The 17747-nt window shown below is 45.5% G+C and overlaps 1 protein-coding gene across 1 annotated transcript in view; it reads left to right on the top strand.

Annotated features, from left to right (window-relative positions):
* The first annotated feature begins 203 nt into the window (after positions 1 to 203).
* PRKCZ (protein kinase C zeta) overlaps positions 204 to 17747 on the top strand; it is an 820696-nt gene continuing 803152 nt past the window's right edge. Inside the window, exon 1 of the mRNA XM_085609332.1 lies at positions 204 to 397. The gene's annotated coding sequence lies outside the window, so the exon portion shown is untranslated. The remainder of the gene's footprint in view (positions 398 to 17747) is intronic.

Here is a 17747-nt window from a genome sequence, read left to right as displayed (position 1 = left end):
CCTCCTGGCAGTAGACAGCCAGCATAAATATTACAATGTACTATTATACTATAATAGAACACGACACAAGCAAGCACCTACAGCCCGGGCTCATCTGAGCATTCACTTCCGGGGCAGCAGCGACTGGTTTCTTCTGTCGTCTATGGGCCGTCTTTTCCGGGGCGTGCCATTTCTTGACAACCAATCGCACAATTTTATGGATCAGAGCAACCGCCCATTCTTTCCCAGTACCGCCCCTGCCCTGTCAATCAGTATAAACTAGCTTTCGGATATCCTCTACCTGTCTTCACTTATTTAAAGTCGGTTAAAGTTCTTCGTATATCGAAGTGGGTCAGAGTCGTAAGAAAGATGTACCTCTTGTCGGATTTTTAAGATGCTCTTTATCGGACGACGAGAGGTAAGAACAGCTTTTAGGAATAGCACACCTGCGGCGGCAGGGTTATAACGTGCGAAACTTGGAATTATTCTGACATCGCCGGTGACAGGTATTTCTAACGTGTAGAAAAAAGCGAAGAATGCCAGTATAGAGTCGAGGGTTTAGTTTGTCGTCTGTTTGTCTCGGAATGACGCGCAGCAGGTGTCTAGCAAAAAAAATCCAATTATTTACATATTAGCAATTAATCGTGTGAGTGGGCGTGGAGCTCTGACTGCCTTTGCAAGGCTTTTGAAAATATGTCAAACAAGCATACAGTACGATGTTCGCCACTTCTGTCCATGAATATCTTCTTTTTGAAGTGCGCACTGTGGATTTTACACTGTCTAAAACTGGAGTTCAATTTCCAACCAAACTTGGCAACGATTTTCGGTTTTTAAATTCCATACCACAAGTAAATAGTGTTTTCTGGCTCAGAAAAAGTATGGGTCCATCAGGGCTGTCTTACGCTATCAAGCGAGGGTTATCATTAGAAATATAACTAACATATTCTTAGAAATAGTCTTACTTAATCACTCCTATTCGCATTTTCTTTTTGTACCCGATCGGACGAGTTGTTTACATTTTCCTTGTTATCCATATTGTTTGTCATAAGCTGTTGCTTTTTTTTTTGTCATATCCTGTTGCTATATGTAAAGCTTTCTGATCCTTGCTAGCCTCATACGTGTTACAAAAAACTGCTCAATGATAATAGGACACACAGTTGAAATAATGTGGAGTATCGCCAGCTATACACTGGGGTGGAGTTATTTGGGTTTAGCATTCGATTTTGATCTGTGTTTGAGGCATGCAAGTCAGGTATCAGTGAGAGACCAAAACATCGTGTGTATAAAGAAAAACCACAGTATACTTAATATTGCTGTTAGTTCATGAACATTTAATAGTAATGCCTTAACAGCATGGATTAAATTTGAGCAGTGATGTGGTATTTTACCATCTTCCCTCTCGGGACATTAAAGTTAGCATTGTTTTGACCCAAATGAGTAAGCTAAGAGTTAACATTAGGGAAGGTCCACGTCAGAGGGATAGGATTTAGGAATCACGATGATGTGGATGTTCTCTGAAGAATGTGATCTTTGAATGAAAAGAACTGTGATCGATCACACGTATTGTATGCGTAATGCTCTTTGGTTAGCAGGGTGTGATAAGGGAAAGTAGCACTTCAGTTAAGTTGGCAGTAGTGATTAGGGAAGTCTTAGGAGCAAGCCATGAAATATTGCACCAAAAAATGAGTGGCCCGTATTAAGGGGCTGATTGCAATGGCGGAAGGACCGTCACTGCCGGCCCGGCGGTGGCGGTCCTTCCCACTGCAGACCGCAGATTTCCCACCGCCAGATTACGAGGGCGGTGGGATCCAGACCGCGACCATGGCAGACGCGAAGACCGTCCGCCCAGGAACCGCCACAGGCAATTGTTCCGATTGCCTGGTGGAGCAGTCTGCGTCCGTAAAATGGAGGCGGTGCCTAGCAGGCACCATCCTCCAAATTACGGTGTGCTCCAAAAGCTAGCCTTTCCGCAGCGTGTAAACCCAGCTGAAAGGGTGGTGGAGATTGGTTTCGGGGGCCCTTTGCGGGCCCCCAATGTTTAGGGGGAGGTGTTGGTGCACTGGGGGTACCCATGGTACCCCCCAACATTTCATTGCACCGAGTGGCAGGAACCGCGTGGTGCCTGCCACGTAGTGCCGTGAAATGCACAAAATGCCAACATGCAGCATCCGCCGCAGTGTTAAAAGTGCAGGATGCGACCACCACGGTGGCAGTCGTATTCTGATTTGGTGTGCGGATCCGCTGCAGGTATTGTGGACGGTCCCGGTCTCCACGACCATGGCAGACGGACTTCTGTCCGTGCGCCATCGTAATCGGCCCCATAGTAAGCTTTGCAAGGGTTGACAAGTACTGACTTTCAATAGATTGCACGTTTTAGACAAACCATTGCTAGTGTCTTGTATTGTGGAGAAAAATACTTGCCCCAGTCAATAAATGTAAGATTGTTGTTAAGATATGTCCCTAGAACGGTTTTAGCAGTTGGTCACCTTATGGTCATAAGACCATCACTTCTTGCATTGAAGAAGAGGAGTCTTACTAATGTATTGTACAGAGAGGATGACCTGTGATAATAGACTCTGAAACGTTAAATATTATCACATGGAATGTCAGAGGCATGGGGGATCCGAGGAAGAAACAACACATATTAGCATATCTGGACAGGCACAGAGTACACATAGCCATGTTGCAGGAAACGCACCTCACTCCCCAAAAGCCGAACAACTTCGCACATAAATGGGCGGAGTATAGAATCTTCTCCTCCTATTCATCTTACGCAAGGGGTATGGTAATCCTTATAAAAAAACCAGATACCGTTTCAGCTAGCAGGAACCACCTGGGATCTGCAGGGCCGATACTGCCTGGCATGGGGGAGACTGGGCTCGGTCTCAGTCACGCTAGCCTGCTGCTATGGTCCGAACGTGGATACACCCGAGGTTTTCACATCATTATGGGCTAAGATATTTTATATAGGCTCTAGTCACATTATCTGGGGGGAGGACTTTAATGTAACGTATGATCCATGCCTGGATAGGTCACATCCTGCCCCTCATCATTACACCAAAGCGCGCGCAGTTCTCCAGGATACCATAGCCGCCTATCACTTGATAGATGCTTGGAGGCACACCCACCCACACGTCAGAGAGGGGATTACATGGCACAGGTAGCGTCATGGGCGTGGCTAGACTATTGGGTGGTGTCCCGAGGATTGGGACCAGCGATAGTTCAAGTGCAGCATCTAGCTCGAACATACTCTGATCATGCCCCAGTTAAGATTTCGCTGGCATCCTCAGAATTCTACACGCCACGCAGGGCTTGGCGATTGCATGCTCCCATTGTACTAGACACAGTCTTCCAGGCGGAGTTGAGAGAAGAGATAAAAGATTTTTTTTGAGCGTAACAAAGGCTCGGTGGACAGTGTGGAAACCATCAGGGAGGCGTTTAAAGCCACACTCCGGGGGTTTTGTATTGCAAAAAGGTCGAGGGTGCTGAAAGACATAACCAATACGCTGTGTAGATTGGAGGGGGAGCTTAAGTCGTTGGAAGTACAATTAGCCACGGACCCGAGCAGTGTAACCCAACTCAAGTTCAGGGAGACGCTCATGGAATATTTGGATGCCGCGCAGAGGGAGACTCGTTTCTGGGGGAAGTTCTGGGTGGCGCGCTTTTATGGAGAGGGTGATTGTCTTGGCACAGACAATCAGGAAGGCTCGCTACTCAGGTTATGTGATGGAGCTGGAGGATACAGACGGAATGGTTTATGGCGATACTGCTCACATCCTTAGGGCATTCACGCACCATTATAGCCGATAATACACCACCCAAAGGAGGGACAACTTGGAACTGAAGAGTTTTTGGAAGACGTAGCGCTAGGCTGGCTGAGTGATAGGCAGCGGGAATTCTTATGTGCACCATTTGAGCTGGACGAGGTCAGGGATGTTATTATGAGCATGCAGTCGGGGAAAGCCACAGGAACAGATGGTATCCCCATAGAGTTCTACAAAACATACATAGACCTAATGGCTCCCATCTTACTTGAGGTGTATGAAGACTCACTGGAGGTTGGCTGTCTACCTGCATCTATGAGGGAGGCTATTATTGTCTCACTTTTGAAACCTGGAAAATCGCCCCGGCAGTGTGACTCCTATAGACCACTGTCTCTCCTTAACTGTGATGCTAAAATACTGGCCAAAATCATTGCTACTCGCCTTAGTCTGCTCATGGAGAACTTGATTCTCCCAGATCAATCGGGCTTCGTGCCCAGGAGAGCCACCTCACATAATTTACAAACACTATTTGCTATTCTAAATAATGTCTCGCCTGATTTACCACTGGCCGCTGTGTTTTTAGACGCTACTAAGGCGTTTGATTCCATTGAATGGGACTACATCTTTGGGGTCATGCTGCGGATGGGTTTCCCACCCCTCTTCCTCTCATGGATTCGGCTATTATACCACTTGCTGGTTGCTAAAGTGCTCATTAATGGCCACACATCTCGGGCCTTCCAAATTACTAGAGGCACCCGGCAGGGGTGTCCATTATCCCCCCTGCTTTTTGCCCTTTGCGACAGAGCCTTTGGCGGCGAGACTGCGACAGCGCCACAATGACAAGGCTCTACGGTGTAATATGTGGTAGATACTTATATCATTATATGCCGACGATATTACGCTATATATACGGGACCCGCAACCAAATATGAACCCGATATTGATAGAATTTATAACATTTGGGGCTCTATCGGGGATTCAAATTAATTGGGGGAAATCTTGCATTTTCCCGCTGACGTCGGCAACGGAACGCTTCCCGCTGGATTACCCCTTCGAGTGGTGCGATAAAGAGCTGCGGTACCTGGGAATTCGGGTCACTAAAGATAGGGAGGAACTCATGCGATTGAATTATGGAACTGCAATGACTCGCATAACGGAAAATGTTAGTCGCTGGATAGCACTTCCCCTCTTCAAGGCGGAGCGGGCCTCCCTAATTAAAATGGTAATACTTCCCCAGCTGCTCTATTTATTTTTAAATATCCCGTACTATCCAGGGGCCTATCTTTTCAGGTCGCTTAGATCTGAACTGACGTGCCTAGTATGGGGGGAAGCAGCCGAGATTGCAATGGAAGGTACTTATCAGGCCGTATGCACAGGGAGCGTTCGGAATACCGAATTTCGAACTCTATTACTTTAGTGCACAAGCTCACTACGCATGGTTTTGGGTGAAGCAGCCATGGTATATGCCGCAAGTAGCGGTTGAGCGTTGGCTTGCACACCCCACCCCATTAGAGGGAGTGATATATGACCCGATCATGCCCAGGGACCGGACGCCGACCACACTCACATGCACAGCGATGGCTTGGCAACGCATAGGGCGCATGTTGAATGTCACTATACTTTATTCCCCATTGCTGCCTCTCAGCTATCATCCGAGTATACCCCTGCTCCAAGAAACAAAAATTCATCACTTCAAAGAGCACACTCGCATTAACACTTGGGGGGGGGGGGGGGCCTCTACCATAATGGTCGCTTTCGTTGGACAGCACATTGACAACCCAATGCCTGCTTCATGTCTTATGTCGACCCCTTCCCATACATTCCCACAATGGTCAGCCTTCCACATACAGTCTTATTTCGATCACACTGTAGCATGGTGACCACTACCTAACATATTGTAGACCATGCCCTCTTGCCACAGATTAGGATGACCCCTGCCTCCTGATATTATGTAACCTCTCAACTGCCTTTGACACTGATGACCATCCCACCCTTGTATGCACCCTAGAGTCTGAATGGGATTCACCAGTATGCCAACAATAAACAGTTATACTTGAAAGTCTACTCTGGTTCAGGCATTCAATGTCTCTAACACAGCCTGCACATCATCCAGAACTGGATGTCCAACATGACCGAGGTAGAATTCCTATTGTTTGCCATGAACAGCAAACAATAAACCAAGCTCAATGACCTGAACCTTGATGGCTTTGAACCAAGATTTCACCAATTGTTAAGTTACTTGGGTTCACTCTGAATATCAATTTCACCCGCAAGGAACAGTTTGCCAAAAAAACAAAAAGATTGCCTCGTATCAGCTCTACTTTTTAAAGAAAGTGAAACTGTTTCTCCCGAAAACAATTTCAGAAGTGCTGTTCAAATTCATGCACTCTCATATGTAAGTGGTGGGTAATACCCTGCACCCTCGTTTCCAAGACTCCCATTCCTGGGCCTGAAAAAATGATCCCCCATCCAGATGGAACTCCATTAGCGCCTCATCATAACCAGATCCTATTCTTATCTGCAGACCCGGAGCCAGGACGCCATCAGGCAGCAGACCTGTAAAAAACGAAGGAGGGTGCAGGCCATTTCCTTCCATTTACCCAGGATCTGGAACAACATCCCCATATTCATCAGGACCACCCGAAGGTTGCTTCAATTTAGGAGTTGAAGACTCGCCTCTTTAAAGAACACTACATCACAAAGTATTAACCGTCCACAACCCAGCTACCTGTCCTATCACTTGTTGACTTTTACCCTGTACAACACTCGCTGACTTTTGGCTAGGTTTACACTATAGAAATGTCATATTCATATATGCTCGTAGATCTTCCCTTACAACTTTGAAGTTCATGGGTGAAAATTGCCAGGCAAGTGTAAAGCAACTTCTCCAAACATGCTGTCAGAAAACTTGTAAATGTAATGACAAATCTTTCTGAAACTGACTGCCGTTTAATGAACTATTATTGCAGTTAGAATTTGCAATTTCCTTTTTAGTTTTTTAGGTTCTTCCTTAGGGTAATTCATTAATTTTGTGGAACCGAGGGTGTCCAGTGCTTCCTGTTCTCCGCCATCATCTGTTTTATAATAATAATACTGTTTGCAGAGGCGTCAATATTTTTTTTTATACGGCCCTCCTTGTGGAAGTCACTGCCTGTTTTTCAGAGGAATTAAATAATGTAATTCCTTTTTTAAAGTATTCACTCTCTCCTTTTTTAAAGTATTCACTCTCTTCCTTATTGAAAAAAAGGCAGAGGAATTTACAGAAGGCATTCTGACTGAACTCAATTGAAAGAAATGGGAGAAAGAAGTAATGTAAGAAAAAAAGATTGTTTGTTTATAAATTAATATACACTTATCACCCAAAAAGTTATTGTTAACCCCTTGAGTGCCCCGCCCTTTCCCCCTCCAGTGCCGGGCCTTTCATTAGCGGGCGGGGTCCATGACGAGATAGTCTCGTCATGGGCACAGCGCAACCGCGCTCCATGACGAGACTATCTCGTCATGGGCATAGAAGGGGTTAAAGAGGCAAAGTGAAAACAAACATAATAAAGCAGATGACAGGTTAATTCTGATGGAAAAACTAATATAGAAAGAGTATCTGTAGGCCAAAGTCACTCTTTAGCAGTGTGAGTGCTTAGTGGCAAGGGTGGCATTGAAGCTGGATGCTTCCCAAGTCCTATCGGGAATAAGCTAGGTGTGGGTGGAACTCGTGGAGTTTCACATTAAAAACTCCACGAGATTCCACAGAGTTCCACCAAACGGTCAGAAAATATGCAGCTCGTGCTGCAATTTTGCAACGGTAGCGCGAGCAGCACTGAAAAATCAGTGCTAACAGCACCATACATTGCGCAAGCGTGCGCTGCCATTTGAGTTGATTGTGCTGTTGTTTGAGTAGAAAATCAACTCAAGCTGCAGCAAATCTCGAGTAGGAGCCCTCAGACTCCGGCTGCCTGCATTAGAAAATCATACTAGGGGACGCCTAATCTCGCTCGCTCTAGGCAGCTCGCCGTTTCTGAAGCCTTGTGGGAGAAAAATTCCACCACGTGGCAATTGGTGGAATTTTGCCATTACTCCGCAATAAAGAGTAACGCACAGTGCCCACAATTCTGCGGGCGGAATAAAACATTCCGCCCACCCCTAGAAATAACACCCTCAAGTTATGATGTGCCAGAGCAGCTTTGTCCAAGAAGTAATGATGCATTGGAGCAAAGTCTGAGCCGTCTGTTATGTAAAGCAGCAAACGAATGGCTGCCTGAAAGTCCCACATGTATGCGGCGAAGTATTGCCCAGGAGGCAGAAAAGCCTTTGAAGCAATGTCGGATCTGTGTTTGAGGAAAAACACTAAGGAGTTCGTAGCTGGAAAAAGGAACGGGAGATACACAGAAGAAACTATTAGGAAAAACGAAGAAATGTGCTTAACTCATATACAGTTATAACTTTTATATTATTTCTTAGGCAATAATGTATTTAGAATTATAATAAAGGAATGCTGATCTTTGCTGCGAAAAGTAAGATCAGACTACTGGTCCCTGTCAGTCAAGACTATAGCATGGTTTTTCGATGTCATTGGTGTACTTACTTGATTACAATTGTTCCTTTTTAGGTTGAGCCAGGGCAGCGCATACGCTGCTCTGCGAGGCATGCTGTATTGCGTTTAGGCATAGAAGCTCTGCCCATTTCACGTCCATCTTTTCAATTGGCTCCTGTTGCTGTCCTTGCAAAATCGTTGCTTTTCATTTGTAAATAGGGTTAAATAGTCCTTCCTTGGTACCGCCTTGTCTGCATTTGTAACCTCCCATAAGGCCTGGACTTCTTACTTGTCGTTACACGGTCTGCTCTGTAAGTCAGTGAGCACTATTGTCTTTAATGATGTTCCCCTATTCCACCCACGACATCACAGCACGCTTTTAGTAATGTATTTATTTCAATTTCAGCGCAGTCCGCTTTAACTATATAGCGGCTGCACTTTTTTAATTATTTACTGTACAGCGTCTTCCGTTTTCCCTTTAGCAGCTGCACTTATTTAATTATTTATTTTACAGCGCAGGCTGCTTGCACTTTAGCGGCCGCGCTACCAAACCATTTGAAATTAATAATAAAAAAAAAAACTTTGGGTGAAAGTGCCCCATATGCACTTTTACTTTAATGTTGGCCGCCGCCCTTTCTTTAGACGCTGCTCACTGTAACCTGAATACTGGAGCAGCGTCTAAAGAAAGAGGTGCAACCACCATTCAAGTGATCTCGCGTTTGAGCTGTTGGCATTAAAAATAATAATGCCTTTTATATATGTGTTGCTTTTAAAAACGCAGATAAAAGGCATTGCCATTTACAATGACAATAGCTTAAATGCTCGCAAATGCGAGACATGGTGCATTGAAAATGCTTGTTTGCTAAATATCATAGGAAGTGTTGTTGTTTTTCTGTCTCGACTGCTACTAAAAAAAAGGAAAGAAGGATTCCCCCCTGCTTCCCCCTCCCCCAACCCACTCCCCCCAGTCTGTTCATAAAATTCAGCTCTATTGTAGGACTAAAGGTTCACTCATAAAGTTGCATGGGTGGCGTCTAATGGGAGAAGAAGATTAACTATCCATCTTTTGTAGGGTTGGCTTGGACGATGCCAAGATCAGCACACAGGTTCCAATTAGTACCAGTTTTTTAAAAATGTGTTGCAGATCACAAAAATACACTGCAAAACCCTCATTTCTGACCGTCAACTGCCAAAGAAAATATTCAGTTAAAACAGTTGAGGGAATAGATGGTTTGCAGTCTACCACTTGAATTGCAGCTGGTCTGCTATTCCTTCACAGGTACCACAGCAAATGTGTCTGGGAACAATTTGAAAGAAAGACTTACCATGTTTTGCCCTAAGCTACTTTTAGGACTATATGAGATTAATAAAGTGCAAATCTAGAGAGTTGTACAGCAATTATTTTTCTTGGGGTGGGCGGGCGGGCATTGGCAAGAGCGACGGAGGACTATAGTTGGCAAGAACAGTGAGAATACGGAAGAAATGGTATCAGGGATGATTAGATGGTCGCTGGAGCAAGAGGTGGTGAGAACAAGGATGTAGTGGGGGCAGGGCCCAAGATATAGGGTAAATGTTTACAGAAAGGTAGGGCGAGGTGAGGGAAGGACATGGTAGGGAGATTGTACGGCTGCGAGTTGAGAGTTCAGGAGATGGACAGAAAACGTCTGCTGGATTTGGCAGCAAGGTGGCTTCACTGCTTTTGGCACAATTGTGGAATAGGATTGTTAAAATGATCAGTAGAGAAAACATTTACTGTTGAAATAAGCATGTAACCGGCATATCCACTTGAACCTTTATCTGCCTGGAGTCAAGCTGTGACTATACTCCTCCACAACAAAACTGACACTCTCCTGGTAATTGCAGGCAACATTCAAATGCCAAATTAGTGGCTATTTATGGGCCAGACAGGAATCCTTCATAGAACTACTCTGTCGTGTTTAATTTGTCTCAATTAGTTTAACTAGCAGTTTACTCATCAATGCAGAATACTCTCAACACAGCTCCTTAAGTCAATCAAAGCTAAATTTATTTCTAACACACATCACATCCTTAAAACCGATGAGGATAAAATAGCATCACACAAATAATTTTGTGTGGAAAAAACCCCCACAATTATGATCCATAATCTTCATAAAACATCTGTGATGCAATCATTCATCTATAAAGTTCAAGAAAGAGGCGTTCAAATTCACAGCAATAGCTTTGTCAAATGAGCTGATTTAACTCTCGTCCATCTATGTTTCATCTCCCAATCAAAAACATTTTGGGAGTTGTATCTTAGTTTTATGCGGTTGACGGGCACCTCTCTTTCTGGTGTAATTGCATATTGCCAATGTGCGGTTGTTAAACATTCCATATACAACAAGCATTGACAATGGCAGTAGTTCTGGAATTGGCAAGTACAGTGGTTTGCAATTTTTTGTTACAAGCTTATGCCACAAAATGGGAAAAAAAGTGCCACCACCTAAATGTGGCCGCCACATGCTTGACAAGCTTGCATAAAGTTTGTCTAAAAATCAAAAAGCACATTTTAACCAGTTTCCTCGCAGAAGAGGAATTAACTTTTAGGCAGATGGTAATAATGTGCACAGGCTTTGTGAAGTGACTAAAACTGAAGTGAGCCTGTGGGAAAAGTGGGCTGACCTATTGTCTAATGGTGTGTTCTGTTGTCAGCCGAAGTCAAATTTGAATGGCAATTCAACAGACAAGCATATGAAGTTCACTGACCCAAAGTCCCTCTATATTGTATATTATGTTTTTTTAAAAAACACAATCAAGTGAGGACCGCTAAAGCCGAGTCAAAAGCAACACATTAAAAATAAACACCTGAAAATGTAACAAAACAGAAAAAAAGGTCTAAGTGCTGATGTAAAGATAGAAAAATTTAAGTCTGTCACACCTGGTCATTAGATATGCATTTCCATACTAAAAACCATAAGAGCCATCACCTAATAAAGGTTGATAAAGTCAGTAGGACTGACCATAACTGACTAGGTGGTAAAACGACTTTTTTATTACAGACTTATTCCATACAAATTACAAAAAAGAAACATAACAGCCATATGCTCACAATAAAAAATGTAAATAAAAAGAATCACATTGCATTTTATTGGGGAAGTATAACTACTTACAAACAGACAGCTGTGCTTTCAGCTAGTCTGCGACCTCCTAGGTCTTGCTCGCCACTCCCCTGCTGCAGACCCCCGTAGCGCAGAGGCGCCGTCCCGGTCATCCAGCTACTCTCGATCTGCTGTTCGAACCTCGGTCCCTCTGTTAGTGTGCTTATTTTGGGTAATAGTGCATCTTTGCAGGTCTGCTCTGTGAAAGTAACTTTGGGTATAAGCAGAATTTGTTTGTTGGTTGGCTGCTTCAAATTGCATGTGACACTCCCCGGTTGCTTGAAATTGCATGAGATACTTTGTTTCCTGTTTTACTACTGTATGCACGCTCTGTAAATACTGCTCGGCAGTATCTCCCTTGTCAAAGTCTGTTTTTTGTGCTTGTTGTTTGCTGGTTTCCTGTTTATTCAGTTTTTTCCTGCTGCAATGTTTTTACCCGCCGCCTCAAGCCACTTGCTCTCCTGCCTCCTGACCAGCCCAGCACCAAGAATCCTAGCCCCCGCCCTCCCACAGGTACTCCGCCGCAGATCTCTGTGCCCAGAAGCCCACACAAAACAACTGTTGCCTCCCAACACCACACACCGCAGCTTGACCTTTCACCTGTATCCACTGCCGATTCAATGCTACCCCAACACCACATCGAATAATGCCACGACAACCCTGGAAACCGACACTCTGTTCCCCCCCCCCCACCCCACCCCATCCCTGGATCAACTCCACTGCCTCCTGATCAACGTCAGATCACTCTGCAAACACGCCACCAAAATCTGAGACACCAACTCCAGCATTTCCCCTGACATGACCTTTATCACGGAGACCCCCCACATCGGCCCCAGACATCGCCACGGCAACTCCCAGCGGCTACAACATGAAACACCACAACCGCACCAACAGACACCGAGTAGGCATCAATCACCTGTATCCTCACCAACGACTACACCATGCTAATCATGAAAAACATGAATTTCCAGCTTCACGTCGACTCCAAAATCACCATCAGAGGCACCCTCGCATACAGACCACCAGGACCGCGAACCGGCCTTCGCAACGCCATCGCTTGCGGTCGAATCGGAACACTATATTTTCCAGGGAGATCTGAACTTCCACCTGGACGACCCTACTGACATCAACCCCATGGACCTGGAAAGACTAGACCACATCGGCCTCGAGCATGTGGTCACCCACCCCATGCACAATGCAGGACACACCTTAGACCCCATCTTCATGTCCAGCAACAGAATCGGATACAGCTACACCTCAGAACTCACCAGGGCGGACAACTCCATCGTACACTTGACCATCACCTGTCCTCCGCACACTGCCTCCAATAGACACAGTGCTCCCTACCGCAGCTGGACTGAGGTAACTCAGCAGCAATGGACTAACACCCTCGGCACCGCGCAGCCCAACATTAGCACCAAGCTGGACCAGACAGTAGAGAATTTCAACGCCTGGGTCACCAGTGCTGCAAACCATGTCACCCCCACCAAACCAGCCAAAACACACAGACCCACTAAATGAGCCAGCCGGTACACACCAGAACTCAGCACATCAAAACGCAGGTGTAAACTGAAAAGGCCTTCCAGCAGGAACCACACGACTGAGCAGACTGCAAAGCATCCCTCAATGACTACCACCACCAGCTCAAAGCCGCAAAAAAGGAGGCCCTGACACACTGGATAGAGACAAGCACCAACCAAACCAAGGAACTTTTCACCATCGTCCAAATTCACCTGCCCGTCAGCCACAGAAAACTTGATCCCTTCCTCACAGGAACTCTGTGACCACTTCCGCAAGAAGATGGCAACCACCTACAGAAAAGTCGATTTCTCCAACCCTCTGACCGCTTCAGCAACCCATCAAACACCTCCAACCACCCGCTCACAGCTTCTGAACAACTTAGCATACCAACAACCACCCTGGTGAACTCCATCCACTCGGGAGCACCCACCGACCCTTGCTGCCATCGACTCTTCAACCTCGGAAGCAACAAGATCAGCCGCCAGCTTACCACCATCCTCAACACCTCCATAACTCCAGCCTCCTTTCCCAACACATGGAAACATGCGGAGGTTAGATCCTTACTTAAGAAACCTTCAGCAGGCCCCAGTGAGCTACAGAACTGCTGTCCCATCTTCCTTCTCCCGTTCCCCGACGAAGTTCTGGAGAAGGCTATCACCCTCCAACTCACTGATCATCTGGAAAGAAACAAACTGATGGACCTGTTCCAATTAGGCTTCAGAGCCTACCACTACACCGAGACAGCCCCGATCACCACAGCAGACGATATCTGAGCCCTACTAGACAGGGGAGAATCAACCGCCCTCCTCTTCTGGCACCTCTCCGCAGCTTTCGACACAGTCTCCCACCACATACTCATTGATTGACTACGCCAGATTGGAATAACAGACGATGCGCTCAGATGGAAGGCAACTCTCCTTATGGGACACGCCCAGAGAATCCGCCTCCCTCCCTTCACCTCGCGACCCAAGCCCACCATCTGCAGAGTACACCAACGCTCATCCCTCAGCCCAACATTTATATGACAACTCTCGCAGACATCTTCAGATCGCACAGCATCAACCTCATTTCCTATGCCAACGACACACTGCTCGTCCTATCACTCTCAGCAGACCCCTACTTGGCGAAGACCAGCTTCCACAACTGCATGAAGAATGTCGCTACATAGATGAAAGACAACTGCCTGAAACCCAACACCGACAAAACAGAAGTTCTGATCTTCAGCAGACCCATCACCATTTCGAAACTACTCCTGGTGCCTAGCAGAACTCGGATCTACCCTCACGCCGTAAGACCATGCCTGCAACCTCTGCATCATCCTGGACTGCAACCTCTCCATGAAATGTCAGGTCAATGCTCTCTCCTTATCCTGCTTCCACACGATCCACATTCTCTGCAAAATCTTCGGATGACTCCCCATCAGCACAAGGAAAACTGTGATACAGGCCCTTCTCACCAGCCGGCTTAACTACGGCAACACATTCTATGCCGGCACCACCACTTAAATTAAGAGGATACACATCACCGATCACCAAGAAGACCTCCACTGGCTCCCCGTCCAGAAGAGATGCCATTTCAAGCTCCTGACCCATGCCTAAAAAGCCCTCCACGACCAAGGACTAGCCTACATGAACCACCGCATGATCTTCCATCAGCAAACCAGAAACCTCCGATTCGCGCACCTTGCCCTCACTCAGATGCCACGTATCCGCAGCAGCAGTTCGGAGGACACTTCTCCCACCTCACCGCCAGAGCCTGGAACACCCTCCCCCTTCACCTTTGCACTGCACCCTCGCTGACCCACTTCAGGAAGGGACACAAGACCTGGCTCTTTGACTGAGATCTGTAGCACATCGCCTGGATACCCCCCAGGATGATTAGCTGCCCTATACAAATACCACTTGATTGACTGGTATAGAAAACCTTTTTAGTTTTAATGCACATTACAGGAAAGTATGATTCTTTTTGACACAAAGAGATGGTATTATTGGCCTTGGATTACTGTAACCTGAAGTCTTAGTATGAAAATTCGTGGATGACTGAAATAAACCACCATTGGCGAAGCCAGTAGGTCGTGTTTTTGTGATAACACACGCTGGCATTCACAAATGCTGTTTACATGCATTACATGCACAAATGCTCTCATCACCTTAAAGCCTGCCCTGTTGGCTTTGCTGGTGCTGTTAACAATTTGCAAAAATGTATGTGTATAGAATGCACTTAAGTTTTCTTTAGGCCAGACCTAAAAGGATTTTTTTTCCTCACTGTATTTAATGGAAGATTTAAAATACTGACTGGAGTCCAAGGTTCTCAAAATGTCTGTGTGGTAAAGCTAATTATTCAATTACTATTTCTAACACCTTTTATTCACTATGTCGCCCCTTGTAGTGACTGTATGAATTTGCTTGTTTTTTCTGGTTCAGTGTAACTGCTGGCTGCTAACCACATTCATAAGATGCCTAGATATTTGAGTTGGTGCTGTTGCCATTTTATTCCTGACGAGCCTATTATTGCTGGTGTGGAGTAGACGTTTAATATAAATGCCTCAGATTTTTATTTGGTTTGGGAATATCTTGACACAGCTGAGTAACTATTTATTTCTTCAATAATAAAGAGGATGGCTTTGTTTTCTTCTGTGAAAAGTAATACTTTGTCCGCATGGGCCCCAACTAAATGTTTGCCAGCTGGAAATGAGATCCCTTCGATTTTAACAACAGATCTCAATGAGTATAACATTTGTTCAATAACCAGTAAGAATAGGAGTGGTGATTAGAGCATCCCTGTTGTGTGTCCCGTAAAAAGCTAAATGAGGAGGAATGATGCAGTTGATTCTTATGTTTGCTTCTTGATTTGAGTATAAGTCCCTGATCATTCAAGTGAAATTGTTTCCAAATTATGATCTGGCTTGACTGTACAGCCATCGCCACACAATTATGTGAGCATGACTAGAGGGGCTTTGGCTCCACCAACATGTTGGGAGCCAGGAGTACATGTTTTGATTGGTCAAAAGTAGGGTGCTTCCACCCAAAGTGCTATCCCTCCAGCAGCTGTGATCATTTTGTTTATTTATCCAGCTGGCTGAGACTGAACTTTCCGGGAAACACATGACAAAGTAATGCTGTAAAAGTGCCTTAGATAAGTAGATCGTTTATGGTGTTTGTCTTTCTCCAGCCGCATTAACCTGCATGGATTTTAGGTCTGGCTGACCGTGCAACTGTCAGTGCATCTTTTTATCCATACTAATATTATTCAACTGTTCTTTGCTTCCACACATATACAAACCACTCCTGTGCTATTTATTTGTAGTGCTTCACATTACCGTACATTCCTTTAAAGCCAGACCTTTAGGTTTTCTTCTTCTTTAACTCTGAAGCTGAGCACTAGATGATGTATGGTCTAGAATTCTTAACCTCTTCTGTGCCCATGACGAGATAGTCTCGTCATGGAGCACGGTCGCGCTGTGCCCATGACGAGACTATCTCGTCATGAAACCCACCCGTGTGGGAAACGCCCGGCACAGGAGGGGGAAAGGGCGTGGCACCGAAGGGGTTAAAAGCTGGGGGAGGTGGCTAAATTGTTTAGCAACAGGGTACTTGTTGCTGTTGCTTTGTGAAACATTTGTAAATTGGCTTCTCTTCCTTTGGGTATTTTTAAAAAAATTTCTTGGGTGGGGTTTTCTGCTCTCCAAATTTCCTTACCTAGCCGCTCATAGGTCTATGAAGGCTTTGTGAGGGGGATAGAGGGGAGCCGGCATCGGATACACACAGGAACCATCACCCAGGCCATTTCCTGTCTGTTTGCCTCTCGTGATTGGTGGGGGAGGGGGTTGTGGTGGTTGGATGGGAGCGGAGTCAGTTGGGGGAAGGAGCTGTGGGGTTAAACTTTTTAAAAAAATGGAGGGAAAAGGTTGGCGCGCGTCAGCAAGGAAATTTCAGGAAAAGATAATGGATGTCAGATGGTTGTGCTGAGCATTTGCGTAATTTATCTAGGCCCATCTGTAATCTCCGAGGGTATGACAGGATAGGTTTCAGTAGCGCAGGCTATTGGAAGTTGCATGATTATGTCTAAATTACTTATAGCTGCTGTCAATATTTGTGGCCTGAATGACTGGGCTAAAAGGAGAGTAGTTGAGGATCTGAAAGCTCTTACGGCTGATATATATTGCCTTCAAGAAATTCCCTGACTGGGCTAGAAGGAGTATGTTGGAAACCTTAGGCCTGAGCTCAGTTACTTGCACTACACAGGTTATGAAGACTAAGGAGGTTGCAGGCCTCGCCAGAAGTAAGACTTGTGTTTTAGGTCGTAGATCTGCAGATAAATACAGCAGGTGGGCAATTACAGAATGCCGTATCCGCAAGATCATTCACCCTATGCTCACTGATTGATTTTAACAAAGCTCTTGCTACGGCCAGCACCTTATGTGCTCTGTAGGGATCTTAATTTTAACGGATCCATGAGTATGTTGGGGGGCACAACTGGTAGTTAGAACCCTCAAGAGCCTCAAGAGAAAAGTAGGTCTTGTTGATGTTTGGGCTAAACTAAAAAGCTCCTAACCCAAGGCACACCTATTACTCAGCTCCCGTGGCTCTCTAGCAAGGCTTGATTATTTCGATGTGACACCAGACTTATTAAAGGGGTGCCAAATAGAATTATTTCCTAGAATAGTGTTCGATCATAACCCTTCGGTAATTGAGCTCGCTTTGGAATGGCTTGCAAGGGGTGCTAGAAGCTGGTCCTTTAAGAGAGGCCTCTTATTGGATCCAGCCTATGTAGAACATATGAATGAATAGATCCCAGAGTTTTTTTAACTTAAACAAAAGAAGCGCTGGGGTGGTC

This window comes from Triturus cristatus, chromosome 1_2 (genome assembly GCF_964204655.1).
Source record: "Triturus cristatus chromosome 1_2, aTriCri1.1, whole genome shotgun sequence".
NCBI lineage: Eukaryota > Metazoa > Chordata > Amphibia > Caudata > Salamandridae > Triturus > Triturus cristatus.
Note: the sequence above shows the minus strand (reverse complement) of the source record. Positions and strands in the feature narration are given on the sequence as shown.